We start from the raw sequence: 13193 nt of genomic DNA, 5'->3' as shown, positions 1-13193 counted from the left end.
TTTTAAAAAGAATTTTTTAAATATAAAAGTAATAAAATAATATAAAATAAAATAAGACACACACACACACACACACACACACACACACACACACACACACACACACACGCACACACACACACACACACACACACACACACACTGCAAGAGTGATTCTTTACTTTACTTGCAAAAAATAAAACAAAATGTGTTACTTTGCAGGGCATTTATTTTATATAATTTTTGATTATGCAATGTATGGTTGTATGCTAAGATTTGCCTCAATTAAATCTGTGAATATAAAATGTACAGTGCATCCGGAAAGTATTCATAGCGCTTTACTTTTTCCACATTTTTTTTAAGTTACAGCCTTATTTCAAAATGGATTAAATTCATTTATTTCCCTTAAAATTCTACGCACAATACCAAATAATGACAATTTGAAAAAAGATTTTTTGAAATTGTTGCAAACTTATTGAAAATAAAAAAACTGAAAAATCAAATGTACAGAAGAATTGACAACCTTTGCTCAATACTTTGTTGATGCAATTACAGCCTCCAAATCTTTTTGAATATGATGCCACAAGCTTAGCATACCTGTGTTTGGGAATTTTTGCCCTTTCTTCTTTGCAGTACTTCTCAAGTAGGTTATTAGGTTGGACGAGAAGCGACGGTGTACAGCCATTTTCAGATCTCTCCAGAGATGTTCAATGGGATTTAGGTCTGGGCTCTGGCTGGGCCACTCAAGGACATTCATCGAGTTGTTGTGAAGCCACTCCATTGATATTTTGGCAGTGTGCTTTGGGTCATTGTCCTGCTGAAAGATAAACCATCTCCCCAATCTGAGGTCAAGATCACTCTGGAGTAGGTTTTCATTTAGAATGTCTATGTACATTACTGTATTCATCTTTCCCTCTATCCTGACTAGTCTTCCAGTTCCTGTTGCTGAATAACATCCCCACAGCATGATGCTGCCACCACCATTCTTCACTGTGGGGATGGTATTAGCCTGGTGATGAGCGCTGCCTGGTTTTCTCCAAACATAACTCCTGGTATTCACTACAAAGAGCTCAATTTTAGTCTCAACAGACTAGAGAATTTTGTTTCTTAATGTCTGAGAGTCCCTCAGATGCCTTTTGGCAAATTACAGGCTGGCAGTGGCTTTTGTCTGGCCACTCTACCATAAAGCCCTGAATAGTGGATTGCTGCACAGATTGTTGTCCTTCTGTAAGGTTTTCCTCTCTCCATAGAAGAATGCTGAAGCTCAGACAGAGTGACCATCAGGTTATTGATCAGCTCCCTGACTAAGGCCCATCTGCCCCAATCACTTAGCTTAGGCCAGCCAGCTCTAGGAAGAGTCCTGGTGGTTCCAAACATCTTCCACTTACAGATAATGAAGGTCGCTGTGCTCCTTGGAACTTTCAGAGCAGCAGAAGTGTTTCTGTAACCTTCCCCCGCCTCGTGCCTCGAGACAATCCTGTCTCAGAGGTCTACAGACGATTCCTTTGTCTTCATGCTTGGTGTGTGTCTATGACATGCACTATCAACCCTGAAACCTTATATAGACAGGTGTGTGCCTTTTCAAATTATGTCCAATCAACTGAATTTACCACAGGTGAACTCCAAATAAGCTGCTGAAACATCTCAAGAATGATTAGTGGAAACAGAATCAATCTGAGCTCAATTTAGATCTTCACGGCAAAGGCTGTCAATACTTCTGTACATGTGATTTTTCAGGTTTAGTTTTTTTATAAATTTGCAACAATTTCAAAAACTTTTTTTCACATGGACATTATGGAGAATTGTGTGTAGAATGTTGGGTAAATAAATGAGTTTATTCCATTTTGAAATAAGTCTGTAACATAAAGGAATGTGGAAAAAGAAAAGTGCTATGAATACTTTCCAGATGCACTTTATGGAATGAGTATTTAAAAAAGTCCAAAAAGGTATTTAATTTCACTCTATGATTCCTGTATATATATCATATATAAGTACACCCATATTTTTCATATTTCTGATATTCCATATACATTCATATTTTTATTAGGAAGCTATACAACATTATATTTGTGCAAATACATTAGATTAGTTAGTACTGAAGAAAAATCTATATTAATAATAATAATAATAACAGTCCAAAAACTAGCACACCCACATTTATATGTTATTGAAAAAAAGGAAAAATCAAGAAAGCAAACGAAAAAAAATAGCATAAATTTAATTGTATTGTCTTTCAAAAAAGATGTTTGGTGACAAAATAAATATATCGGTTTAAAAAGGAGTGTACTCATTATATATATATATATACACACACATTTGAAGTCAGAATTATTAACCCCCCCCCCCGAATTATTCGCGCCCCTGTTTATTTTTTTCCCCAATTTCTGTTTAATGGAGGGAAGATTGTTTCAGCACATTTCTAAGCATAATAGTTTTAAAAACCTATTTCTAATAACTGATTTATTTTATCTTTTCCATGCTGACAGTAAATAATATTTTACTTGATATTTTTCAAGACACTTCTATACAGCTTAAAGTGACATTTTAAGGCTTAACTAGGTTAATAAGGTGAACTAGTCAGGTTATGGTAATTAGGCAAGTTATTCTATAACGATGGTTTGTTCTGTAGACTATCGGGAAAAAAAAAAATTAGCTTAAAGGGGCTAATAATTTTGTCCCAAAAATTCAAAACTGCTTTTATTCTAGCTGAAATAAAACGAAGAAGAAGAAGAAGAAGAAGAAGAAGAAAAAGAAAAAATATTATCAAAAAATATTATCAAAAATCAAAAGGGGGCTAATAATTCTGACTTCAACTGTATATATAAATCCTCGATTCGATTACATTTTCGATTCTAAAGGCATGATTCGATTCGATTTTCGATTATGAATAATTAATTAATTAATGACCAATTAATTATTTGTAGCCTACCGTTTAAACTACCTGAGCTGCATGGTCTTTGTTTTACCATTAAACAAATCATACAGTAAATGAATAAAGGCAAGTTACACACATAATTACCACCTGTCAATCACTTTTTCTGCGGGACTTGTGAATAGGCAGTGATCTGTGTCGTTATAATGGCGTCTGTAAAAAAAGACGCACAACCAACAGGAGCCAGCCAACAGTGTCTGAGGTGTTCGCTAAAATGACAAAGTACAAGTGAGTGAAAGATTGAAGCAGGCTACTGATCCTCTGACTGCCTGGACCTGCTGTCTCGAACACATGGCTGTGTGTGTGCGTCTGTGTCTGTGTGTGTCGGAGGTAGAGAGAAAGAAGGGCTGCTCAGAAATGCTACACACCACTGTGGATGTCAAATCGTTGTCGTTCTAAAATGCCATTTAAAAACAAAGACAGTGTAAACAGGGCCTGAGTGTGTACTTTTCGCGAGCGGATTTGCAACGGGGGCGGGCGGAGGATCGCGATGGCGGTGTTGTCTATCTGACGAACCTTGCGTAATACGTACATAGCAGAGCTTGCAAAACTGTGTTTTTTTTTTGTCGACCACACAAACTTTGTCAACATAACTCACTGTAAATCCAAAATGCTTACACACCGGCGACTTTATTGAAAGAGGAGAGGATTTAAGTTCTGTCGACGGGTCTCCTGCTTCTGCAGTTTAACAAGCACTTCAACAAGCCTGTTTTTTCCCGCTGACACCCCTAATATATATATATATATATATATATATATATATATATATATATATATATATATATATATATATATATATATATATATATATATAAATATATAGTACTTAAATATATGTCAGTACAGTACTTGAATACATGTAGTGAGTCACCTCAAGATATTGACATCAGTATTGGCTGTTAAAAAACTCATATGCGTACATTTCCTAAAGGTCAGAAGACGTCAAATAGTAAGAGTTTAGCAACTTCAGTAACCTTGACAGTGTTTATTAGGACAAACTTTTGTGGAATACACAGGACTAACAGTATTATTATATTTTTAATAAAATAATAAAATGTGTTTGGGGCTTATACTTAATGTGTTGTCTGCAGAGTGAGAAGTAAAAGCCAAGAAAAGTAAATAGGTTATACTTAATTGTTTACCTTAGGACTAAGTCATTGTGCCTTAGGAAATTCATGATAATGTGCTCTTTGTGCTGTTGTTACTTTGTGATTTATAAGGATTGGATTCAGCCACTGCATACGCATGCAAACAAACTCTGGCAATGCTCAAAACTTCAAAAAACAAGTAGCGTTCATCAAAGCAGGATCACTGTATCCATGCATACAGACGTCCATGTGTACGTGTTTGCATGAACCCATAAAATCCCACTGACAGATGCATCATGTGACCAAGCCGCACGTTCACAGTCCTCAGTTCTCCTAGGAAACGGCCGGTTCACACATGCTTTCTGAACATTGAACTTGCCCCTCCCCCAAAGTTAAGCCGTAATTCAAGTATGTCCGTCCTGATAGGCTGAAAAAAGACTTTCTTTGTCCTCCCGTCTCTCACTTTCTCTTGTTTTATCACTCTCTCTCTCTCTCTATTGGCCTCTGTTGTTCTGTGATTCTAGAAGAGCACTAGAGGGTATGTGAAAGGACACACGTAGGCACCTCCAGCAGGAGTTTGGCTGGCAGTTTAGTGTTGTGTACAGTCACCTTGAGTCTACAATCTCTAGCTAAAAGTGACAGTGACTTTAGAACTCGGTCAGTATTCAAAAGCAATCACAAATATAGTGGCCAAATTAGTTTTGCAATGCAAAGTTTGACTAATGTGTTGCTGTGATGCTGACGTTTATTTAGGACAGCCATGGAAGTAGCAAAGCAAAAACACATTGTTGTTTGGACTATTTCAGAAGTAAATTGGCTCTGTGGGCAACAAAAGTAAATCAGTTTCATGTTTTGTTCCTATTCAACTACTCAATAGAATCTACACAATTAAAAGCTATTAAAATGTAGGCTATCATTTAATTACATCACAAAACAATAAACTAATGGCATCACCGTGACTAAACTTCTGACAACTCTATAAATTATGGGAATCTTAGATAATAATATTTGCTACATCATGATTACTAGGATTTAAAAAGTAAACTATAAGGTATGAGTTTACTAGTTTTATTATTCTGTTCTTTGAAACAATCACTAAGGTATAATGCATTAAATAAATCAATCTAACAAGACTTGAGCTGATTGGCACGATTGTGTTTAAAGGTGCAGCATGTAAGGGCCTACTCACACTATGCCATCCATACCGTGCCCAGGCCCGTTTCCCGGATCGTTTGAGAAGTGTAAGTGCGCTGAATCAGGCTCAAGCACAGTTCACTTGACCGGCCCTGGCCCGGTTGGAAGAGGTGTGCCTGAGCGCGGATCACTTGGGCTTTGGCGCGGTACGCTTGTGTGTGAGTGCAAGACGCGCCAAAGCCCGAAACTGAAAACGATACGTGACTTTTAAGGGGCTGTTTCATATGGATTTATTAATCATTCTTACTGTTCAGTGAACGCAAACTGCCGTAGTTTATTAAAGACGCAAACCCCTCACTACACGTCAGCTGCGCGCCTTCAGCAGACCTCCTCATTCCTGCAGCACGAGGGCTTTATGATTGTTTATGAGTGCCAAAAGTGGCGGATCTGTCCGGTAAAATATCTGACTGCGTGTCACCGCATCCCTAAGGACTGTTTGGCGAAATATTTGACTGCATGTCACTGCATAACAAACGACTGAAAGGATATAACTAGAGAAATCTCCACTGTGCTACTGAAAGCGTATGGCAAGCCGTTTTAGCATTTAAACCTTGTTCTGACTATCCATAAATATATGTAGAGATATCTCTAATTATATTTTGACTTGTCATAATTATAATTCGACTACTCAGATTGGAGATATCTGCAAATAAATTATGACTGACTAGTCATATTCCTCCATTAACTTCCATTGAAAAATATTTGCAGATATCTCTGAATAAGTTTTGACTAGTCACAATTGTAATTAGAGATATCTCCAAATGAATTTTGACTAGTCAAAATTCATTTGGAGATATCTACAACTGTAATTCGACTATTAGTAAATTAATTAGAGATATCTTCAAATATATTTGTAAATATCTCTAAGTATGATGAATTAAAGATATCTTGTTACTAGTCAAAATTCATTTGGAGATATCTCTAATTACAATTGTGACTAATCAAAACTCATTTAGAGATATCTGCAAATATTTTTCAATGGAAGTCAATGGAGGAATATGACTAGTCATAATATATTTGCAGATATCTCCAATCTGATTTCGTACTAGTACAATTGTAATTGCAGATATCTCTAATTGTCATTCTGAGTAGTGGAATTATAATTATGACTAGTCAAAATATAATTAGAGATATCTCTAAATATATTTATGGAGTCAGAACAAAGATTTAAATGCTAAAAAGGCTTGCCATAGAGAGCGTTTCTCACTGAACAGAGCAGCAGCGATGACGTAAGCGTGCCGAGGCCCAATATGATGTGAGCGCGGGCCGTCGGGGGAGACGGGAGGGGGGACAAGCGTGCTTTGGCCCGGTTCGAGGCAACTGTACCTAGTGTGAGTACGGCCTAAGTTTGACACCCAGTGGTTGAACTTGTGCACACCTGGTTAAAAACACACTCAAGTGCAGGTTGCCAGATTTACGACACCAACAGCAGTGTTCCTGACCATCTAGCTTATTGACTAATTTAGGGCTGATTTAAACTGTGTTCTTTCTGTGAGGAGTTTGCATGTTCTCCCTGCGCTCGCGTGGGTTTCCTCCGGGTGCTCCGGTTTCCCCCACAGTCCAAAGACATGCGGTGTATGCGTTTGTGTGTGAATGTGTGTGTGGATGTTTCCCAGAGATGGGTTGTGGCTGGAAGGGCATCCACTGCGTAAAAACTTGCTTGATAAGTTGGTGGTTCATTTCGCTGTGGCGACCCCGGATTAATAAAGGGACTAAGCCTATGTATTTAATTCAGACCAAATTTCAGACCTTGTTTTAATCATTTAAACATTCAGAAAACAAACAAACAAATAAATAAATAAATAAATAAATAAATAAATGGAGAACAAAGAGTGTTTATTATTCATGTTCTTGTCCTTTTATACAGTTTTTTTCAGAAAGGTGGCAGATAAAAATTGTCATTAATTTAATTTACAGTTAATAAAAAATAAAGATTAATTATTCACAAAAATTGTTACTAATGCATTTAATATTGTGAATTCAAATATAAAAACATTTGGAGCATGTAACTGCATGCAGATTTTATTTCAGGTGCATATCCATTAAAACAAACAAACAAACAAACAAACAAACAAACAAACAAACAAGCAAACAAACAAACAAACAAACAAACAAACAAACAAACAAACAAACAAACACTAATTCATTTAATCTTGTAGAATAAAACATTAATGTCAGTGAGCCAGTTATTGAGTGAGCCAGGCTTATTTTAGGATTACCTTATATTGTCAAAAAAAAGAAAGAAAAACACATTTTATCAAACGATCTGATTAAACATGGTACATTCTCACTTTTGGGGTCTTTGCTTCAGATCAGATCAAGCCTCAAAAGTCTCAAATGATTTGATGCACCACTGTCTAAATTATTGAACAGTGTTTCATGTAATTTGATACTACATCTGATCTGATAGACATTTTTACTGAAAGACATCAAGCTGAGAGTAACACTGCTGTAGTTACATGATGACATATCCAGTTTCACATCAGTGGCACAATACAGTCAGTGGCCTGCTTTCAGTGAACATGATCTGTGTCCCCAAGATTCTTGCTCTTTTTTGATTCTTGTTTTTTCCCACATAATTTAAAGGGATAGTTCACCAAAAAATGCCAATTTACTTACTATTTACTTACCCTCAAGGAGTTCCAATCCTTTATAAGTTTCTAAATTTCTTAAAGAAGATATTTTGAAAACAGCTTAAAAAACAAACAAAAACAAAACGGTCAAGTCTAGAAGAGACACTTCTGCGGCTGGAAGTTAAGAAAATAATGAATATTATTACAACAATACAATTATCATTCAGCAATAATTTTTTGAGTTTTGAGTTTTATATCCCTAGACATTGGATGTAAAAGTTATTGATGTCAAAACAGAATCAGGTTGATATTGAACATTGGCATCGAAAAATGAGTTTAAAATCATTACAGGACTTTACATGTTTTTGATGCCAATGTTAGATGTCGATGTGATGTCATTTTGACCTCAAGGTAGTCAATTCTATATGTCGTTTTGACATCATCGTGTCTGCTGGGATGGAAGTCATTGTTACGGATTCTATGACATTTTAAATGACCTCTTTTTGTGTTTAGCAGAGGAAAGAAAGTCAAACATGTATGGAAAAAGTAAAGGATGAGTAATTGATGACTGATTTTTTAGTTTCAGGCGAACTATCGCTTAAACTTCATAGTTAAGGTAGCCTTTTGAAGGGATAGTTCAGCAAAAACTGAAAATTATCTTCATTTAATCCTTATTCACTTGTCACAAACCTGTTTGAGATTCTCTCTTCTCTTGAACACACACAAAAAATATTTAGAAAAATACTGAAAACCTGTAACCATTGACTGTAGTTGTATTTGTTCTTTTGTACCATATGAAAGTCAGTGGTTACAGGTTTCTAACATTTTTCAAAACAATGTCTTTATGAGAAACTCAAAAAGTTTGGAACCACTGAGGGTGATTATTGTACATACACTATAAAAAATGTTTTTGTTGTTTCAACTTAAATAAAGTAAGTGTCCTTGCTGTCTTAAAATGTTACGTTTATTTCATTTAAAAAAAGAAGCTGTCATAAATCAGTTTAAGTGTGTTAAACCAGTTAAAGTTGACAGGACTTGACAATACATGGATGGATGTGGTTTAAGTTTAGTTCACTTAAATATTGAAGTTGACTCTCTCGTTCATGCACATTACATCCAATTTTGTTTATTCAGTTCACTTATACCACATGTCTTTGAGGGAAACCAGAGCAAACCCACATAAACATGCAAATTCCACACAGAAATGCCTCTTGGCTTAGCCCGGACTCAAACCAGTGACCTTCTTGCTGAGGTGACAGTGCTAATCACTTAGCCACCGTGGACCATGTTCATTTTATGGACTGTGTTTTATTTAATACTAAAAGGAGGTTTTTGTAGTCTGCAAATACAAATTTCACCACAGGTGCAGGTATCTGAGAAGAACCTCAGACAAACACGCACCACAGCATTACAATGAGAAAACGGTAGTCAGTGTTGTCAGATAAATTTTAATGTTTTCAAACTATTCAAAATCCTCCCAAAGCACTAAAAACACCTGAAATACACTTTAGCTACACACACTTGGTTTTTTGTTAATATTAAACATAAAATGCACATTCAAAATATCCTAACTGATTCCAAACCTGCCCAGATTTTCTAACCTGCTTAAGCCTTTTATACCAGCATAATCAAATACTAAACTTGCAGAACTTTCTGCAGACTTTATAAACCTGCAGTTTTATCCAAAAGTAAACAGATATAGGTTTAAGTAAAGGTACTACATAAAAAAAAAAATAATAATAATATATATATATATATATATATATATATATATATATATATATATATATATATATATATATATATATATATATATTATTATTTTTTTTTTTTCATTACATTTAGTACTCTTCAGTACTCTTTTTTAAGTGTAATAAGTTCAGCCAAGTAAAACTTTGATATTTAACTTATGTCAACACATTCAATCCAGAAAAGTTAGCATAACTCAAAATATTAAGTTGTTATAACACAATCACCACAATATTTTTTTACAGTGTAGTGAGTTAAATATTAGTTTTGGGTGAACTCTGGGTGGAAAATGATAGCAAAAACTATTTTCATGTAATTTTATCATTTGGATATATCCAAAGGAATCTTTTAAATATGTAATTTATTTAGGATTTTTTGAGTATTTTTCAGGATTCTTTGCCTTATTAGAGTTTAAACTATTTAAAAGGTCATTATTATTTGTTCAAAAGTTTAATTCTAACTTCTTCTGTAATTTAAAACTTGCCAAACATTTTTTATGTATTTATTTTAAACAGTCTAATTAACAGATTTCATATAAAAAATGCTTATAGATGTATTTCATCACTATACTAACAATAACATAAGAATCTGTCAGTTTGTACATCTCTCTCTTTCTGTTTCCACCAGGTCACATAAGGACATGTGCTGTGGATTCTATCTGCATATTTGTCAGCTGGTCTTTGATCCAGTTGGTGGCAGCACATCTTTTGAAGGCCTTAAGCACCTGTCTTCATCCTGAACTCCAGTAGGCCTATCACACTGTCTTATTCCATCGATTCTGCCTCTTCTCCTCCCTCGTGCCCCTTTCAGCCCTCCTGGAGTCCCCAGGGCCACTCGGCCTCCATGGAGAGCAGGGAGAGGGATGCGGGACCCTCGCCCAGGAGATTTGCCTCAATAATGGGAACGTGACGAAGGATCCCGTGCCTGCACTGGGTTTTCATGATGTCTCAACTCTCACAGGTACAGTAAGAGCTTTTGTTGCTGCTCACTTTTGCAAAGTGGTGACTGTTAGTTGTTGGGTCATCCATGCTGATTTATTTTTAGCAGACTATACTATGCCCTGTAAGGTCATAATTTTTGGACACATTAAAGTCTGTGTAAAATTACAATATACAATTCTTTTTTTCTAACGCACATTGTTATTCGTCAGGTGAACAATTAATCTGTTCAGGTTTATGCACTGAAAAAACATTGTTTTAGAAATCTACAATTAAAATCTGACCATTTGCTTCTGTGTTTGGAGTGATGGTCCTTCTTCGCTGATGTCATTTTTATGCTTTAGCCACAACATTTTTAACCACGCCCCTCTTACTGTTAGTTTACTATGAGGGAATGATGCACAAAAAGAAAGCCCCACCTCCTAATCAATATTCTGTTTCAGTTGGAAGTAGAGGTCTGCATTCCCGACACGACCAGATTTCTTGCTGCGCGGGAATACATTTCCGAATAAAGCGCGGAAGCGGTCGGTAACTGGTGTATTTTGAACGGGAGCAGGCGGTCTAACAATATCACTCCCAACTCCCGAGCAAGTGAGCACTCGAATGTATGTGTGTGAATGAGAGAGCTTGATGCTGGGTTTAGCTTGTTTTTGCTGTCTCTGTGTGTGTATGTGTGTGAATGAGGGAGAGATCTTAATGCTGTGTGTGTGTGTATGTGTGTGAATGAGAGAGAGCGTGATGCGGTCTGTGTCACTTGCTTGGTGTTGTGTGTGTGAGTGTGTGTGTTCATACAGACAGCTTGTTAAAGGGCCATGAAACCCCCTCGTTTCAGCAGGGTGTTTTCACATCTCTACTTTGGAAAAAGTCAGAAAAGTGGGTGTGTCCAGCTATGTTTAGGGGGGAGTGTCGGAGGAAGAAAAGAGGCTTGGTGTGGGAGTGTCTATTTGGGCGTGCTGAATTTCAGAGTCAAAACACACAACCACAGCGGACAATGTGACTGTGTTTACATGGACATCTGTTGTCGAATTATTTGCCAAATTATTAAATGGTGGACTTTAACTGCAGTTTGGCTCTTTCATTCAGGGAATTCATTCATGTCCCTCCCGACAAACGAGATATTTGATTCGAGGATCTGCTCTAAGCGTGTATTTTTTATGCAATGTTTGATACCGCACGGCGAATGAGAGAAAAAAAAAAACTCAGCATTTCCCGGAAACTTAGATGCACACGGCAGGTAGCGTCAAAAACCCGCTTGTGTTATTCCGGTCACAAAATCCAACACGAGGTAATAGTTTGGTTGTAACTGTTAGTGCTAACTTGTTTACACTGGTGCAATAGTTTGTTTGATACAAATAAAATACGAACTGAATAAACAAAGAGCACTGGTCGCTCACTTACCAAATCTGTAAAGACAGGACAATCCACAGCAACTAGAGTCGCGTCTTTATTTAGAGGAGACTACAAGCGAATCCAGATCTCAGCGTTTGCAGATGAGAACAGCTCTCAGGTAAACAATAATCCTCCTTAGACACGTAAGTTATTGTTGTCGCGTACACTGTTAATCCACGTGTGACGTGTGAATCTGCGCTCTCACAGAGAGAAAATGAAAACAAAACTTAACGGCAGCAAACAATAAAAGCAACACTTCACGCTTGTTTTGCCAACACAACGTGGCGTCTCTGCCGTCTACACTCTGACAGTAATGAATATTAATGAAGTTGCACAATAGAGCGCGCTGATTGGTTTGAACCAAGCCTTACTCATGCATTAATGCAACACACTGTAAGACGTAATAAGACTCACTCTGGCACAGACGCCCAGTCTGCACGCTGGAATACAACGCTATTATGTCATGACCGTGACGCAGCTTCAAAAATTCGTTTCAAACCGGAAGTACGAATTTGCTTGAAATAACGCAAAAACAACCAATTTACACTTTTTAGTGAAATATAGGTGTCCTAATAGTGTTTTTAGCAGTGTGGGACACATATACGACTGTCAACAGCTCAAAAAATGTGTTTTGGTGTTTCGTGACCCTTTAAAGGCTGTCTGGATTCTTTGCGGGAATGAGCGCGGCGGGTAGAAAACGGGGCTGGTTAGGCAGTGGAACAACGAATGCTGAACATAAGCGGGGGTGGTCGAGTTCGGACAAAAACCGCAGGAGCGGGATTCAAAATTTTGTCCTTTGCAGATCTTTAGTTGGACGCACATCAAAATACTTGAATAAATGTCTCAGCAACTTCCAGGTCACATATATTTTAAAGGGATATTTCACAAAAAAATTATTCACAATATTTAATATTTATTTATCATTTAAGATATTGCGATATTTTAAAAGTATATTTTAAACATTGCTGGAAACCAGCAGACTTTCATATACTTCTTTTTACCTACGTTGGGTGCCAATGTTTTAGTTTCCAACATTTTTCAAAATGTCTTCTTTTGTGTTTAACAGAAAAGGTTTAGAACTATTTGATTGTGAGAAAATATTGATAAAACTTTTATATTCAGGCGAACTATACCTTTGAATTCATGCTTGATGTTACAAAACACTTGTTTTTAAAATCGAGTTGTCTGTTCATTAAATTATTCAAAAGGTTTCTAAATTATAGACTAAATTAGAGCCCCGCATGAGCCTTAAATCTAAGCTCTAGCCCGGCCCTGGCCTGAGACACACAGCCTGTAGCTCTGCCCTTGTCCAAGAGCTTATAAAAATGTTTAACCCGAGTCCGACCCGAAG

The 13193-nt window shown here is 36.6% G+C and overlaps 2 protein-coding genes across 12 annotated transcripts in view; one reads left to right on the top strand and one right to left on the bottom strand.

Moving 5' to 3' along the window:
- The window catches only part of pla2r1 (phospholipase A2 receptor 1), an 868273-nt gene that overhangs the window by 292112 nt on the left and 562968 nt on the right, over positions 1–13193 (bottom strand). The window lies entirely within an intron of this gene.
- hap1 (huntingtin associated protein 1) overlaps positions 1–13193 on the top strand; it is an 88740-nt gene that overhangs the window by 26659 nt on the left and 48888 nt on the right. For all 11 annotated transcript variants that reach the window (XR_015502392.1, XR_015502391.1, XR_015502393.1 and 8 more), the window contains one exon: positions 10143–10475. The gene's annotated coding sequence lies outside the window, so the exon portion shown is untranslated. The remainder of the gene's footprint in view (positions 1–10142; positions 10476–13193) is intronic.

Source organism: Danio rerio, chromosome 11 (assembly GCF_052040795.2).
Source record: "Danio rerio strain M-AB ecotype USA chromosome 11, GRCz13ab, whole genome shotgun sequence".
NCBI classification, from domain to species: Eukaryota; Metazoa; Chordata; class Actinopteri; order Cypriniformes; family Danionidae; genus Danio; species Danio rerio.
Note: the sequence above shows the minus strand (reverse complement) of the source record. Positions and strands in the feature narration are given on the sequence as shown.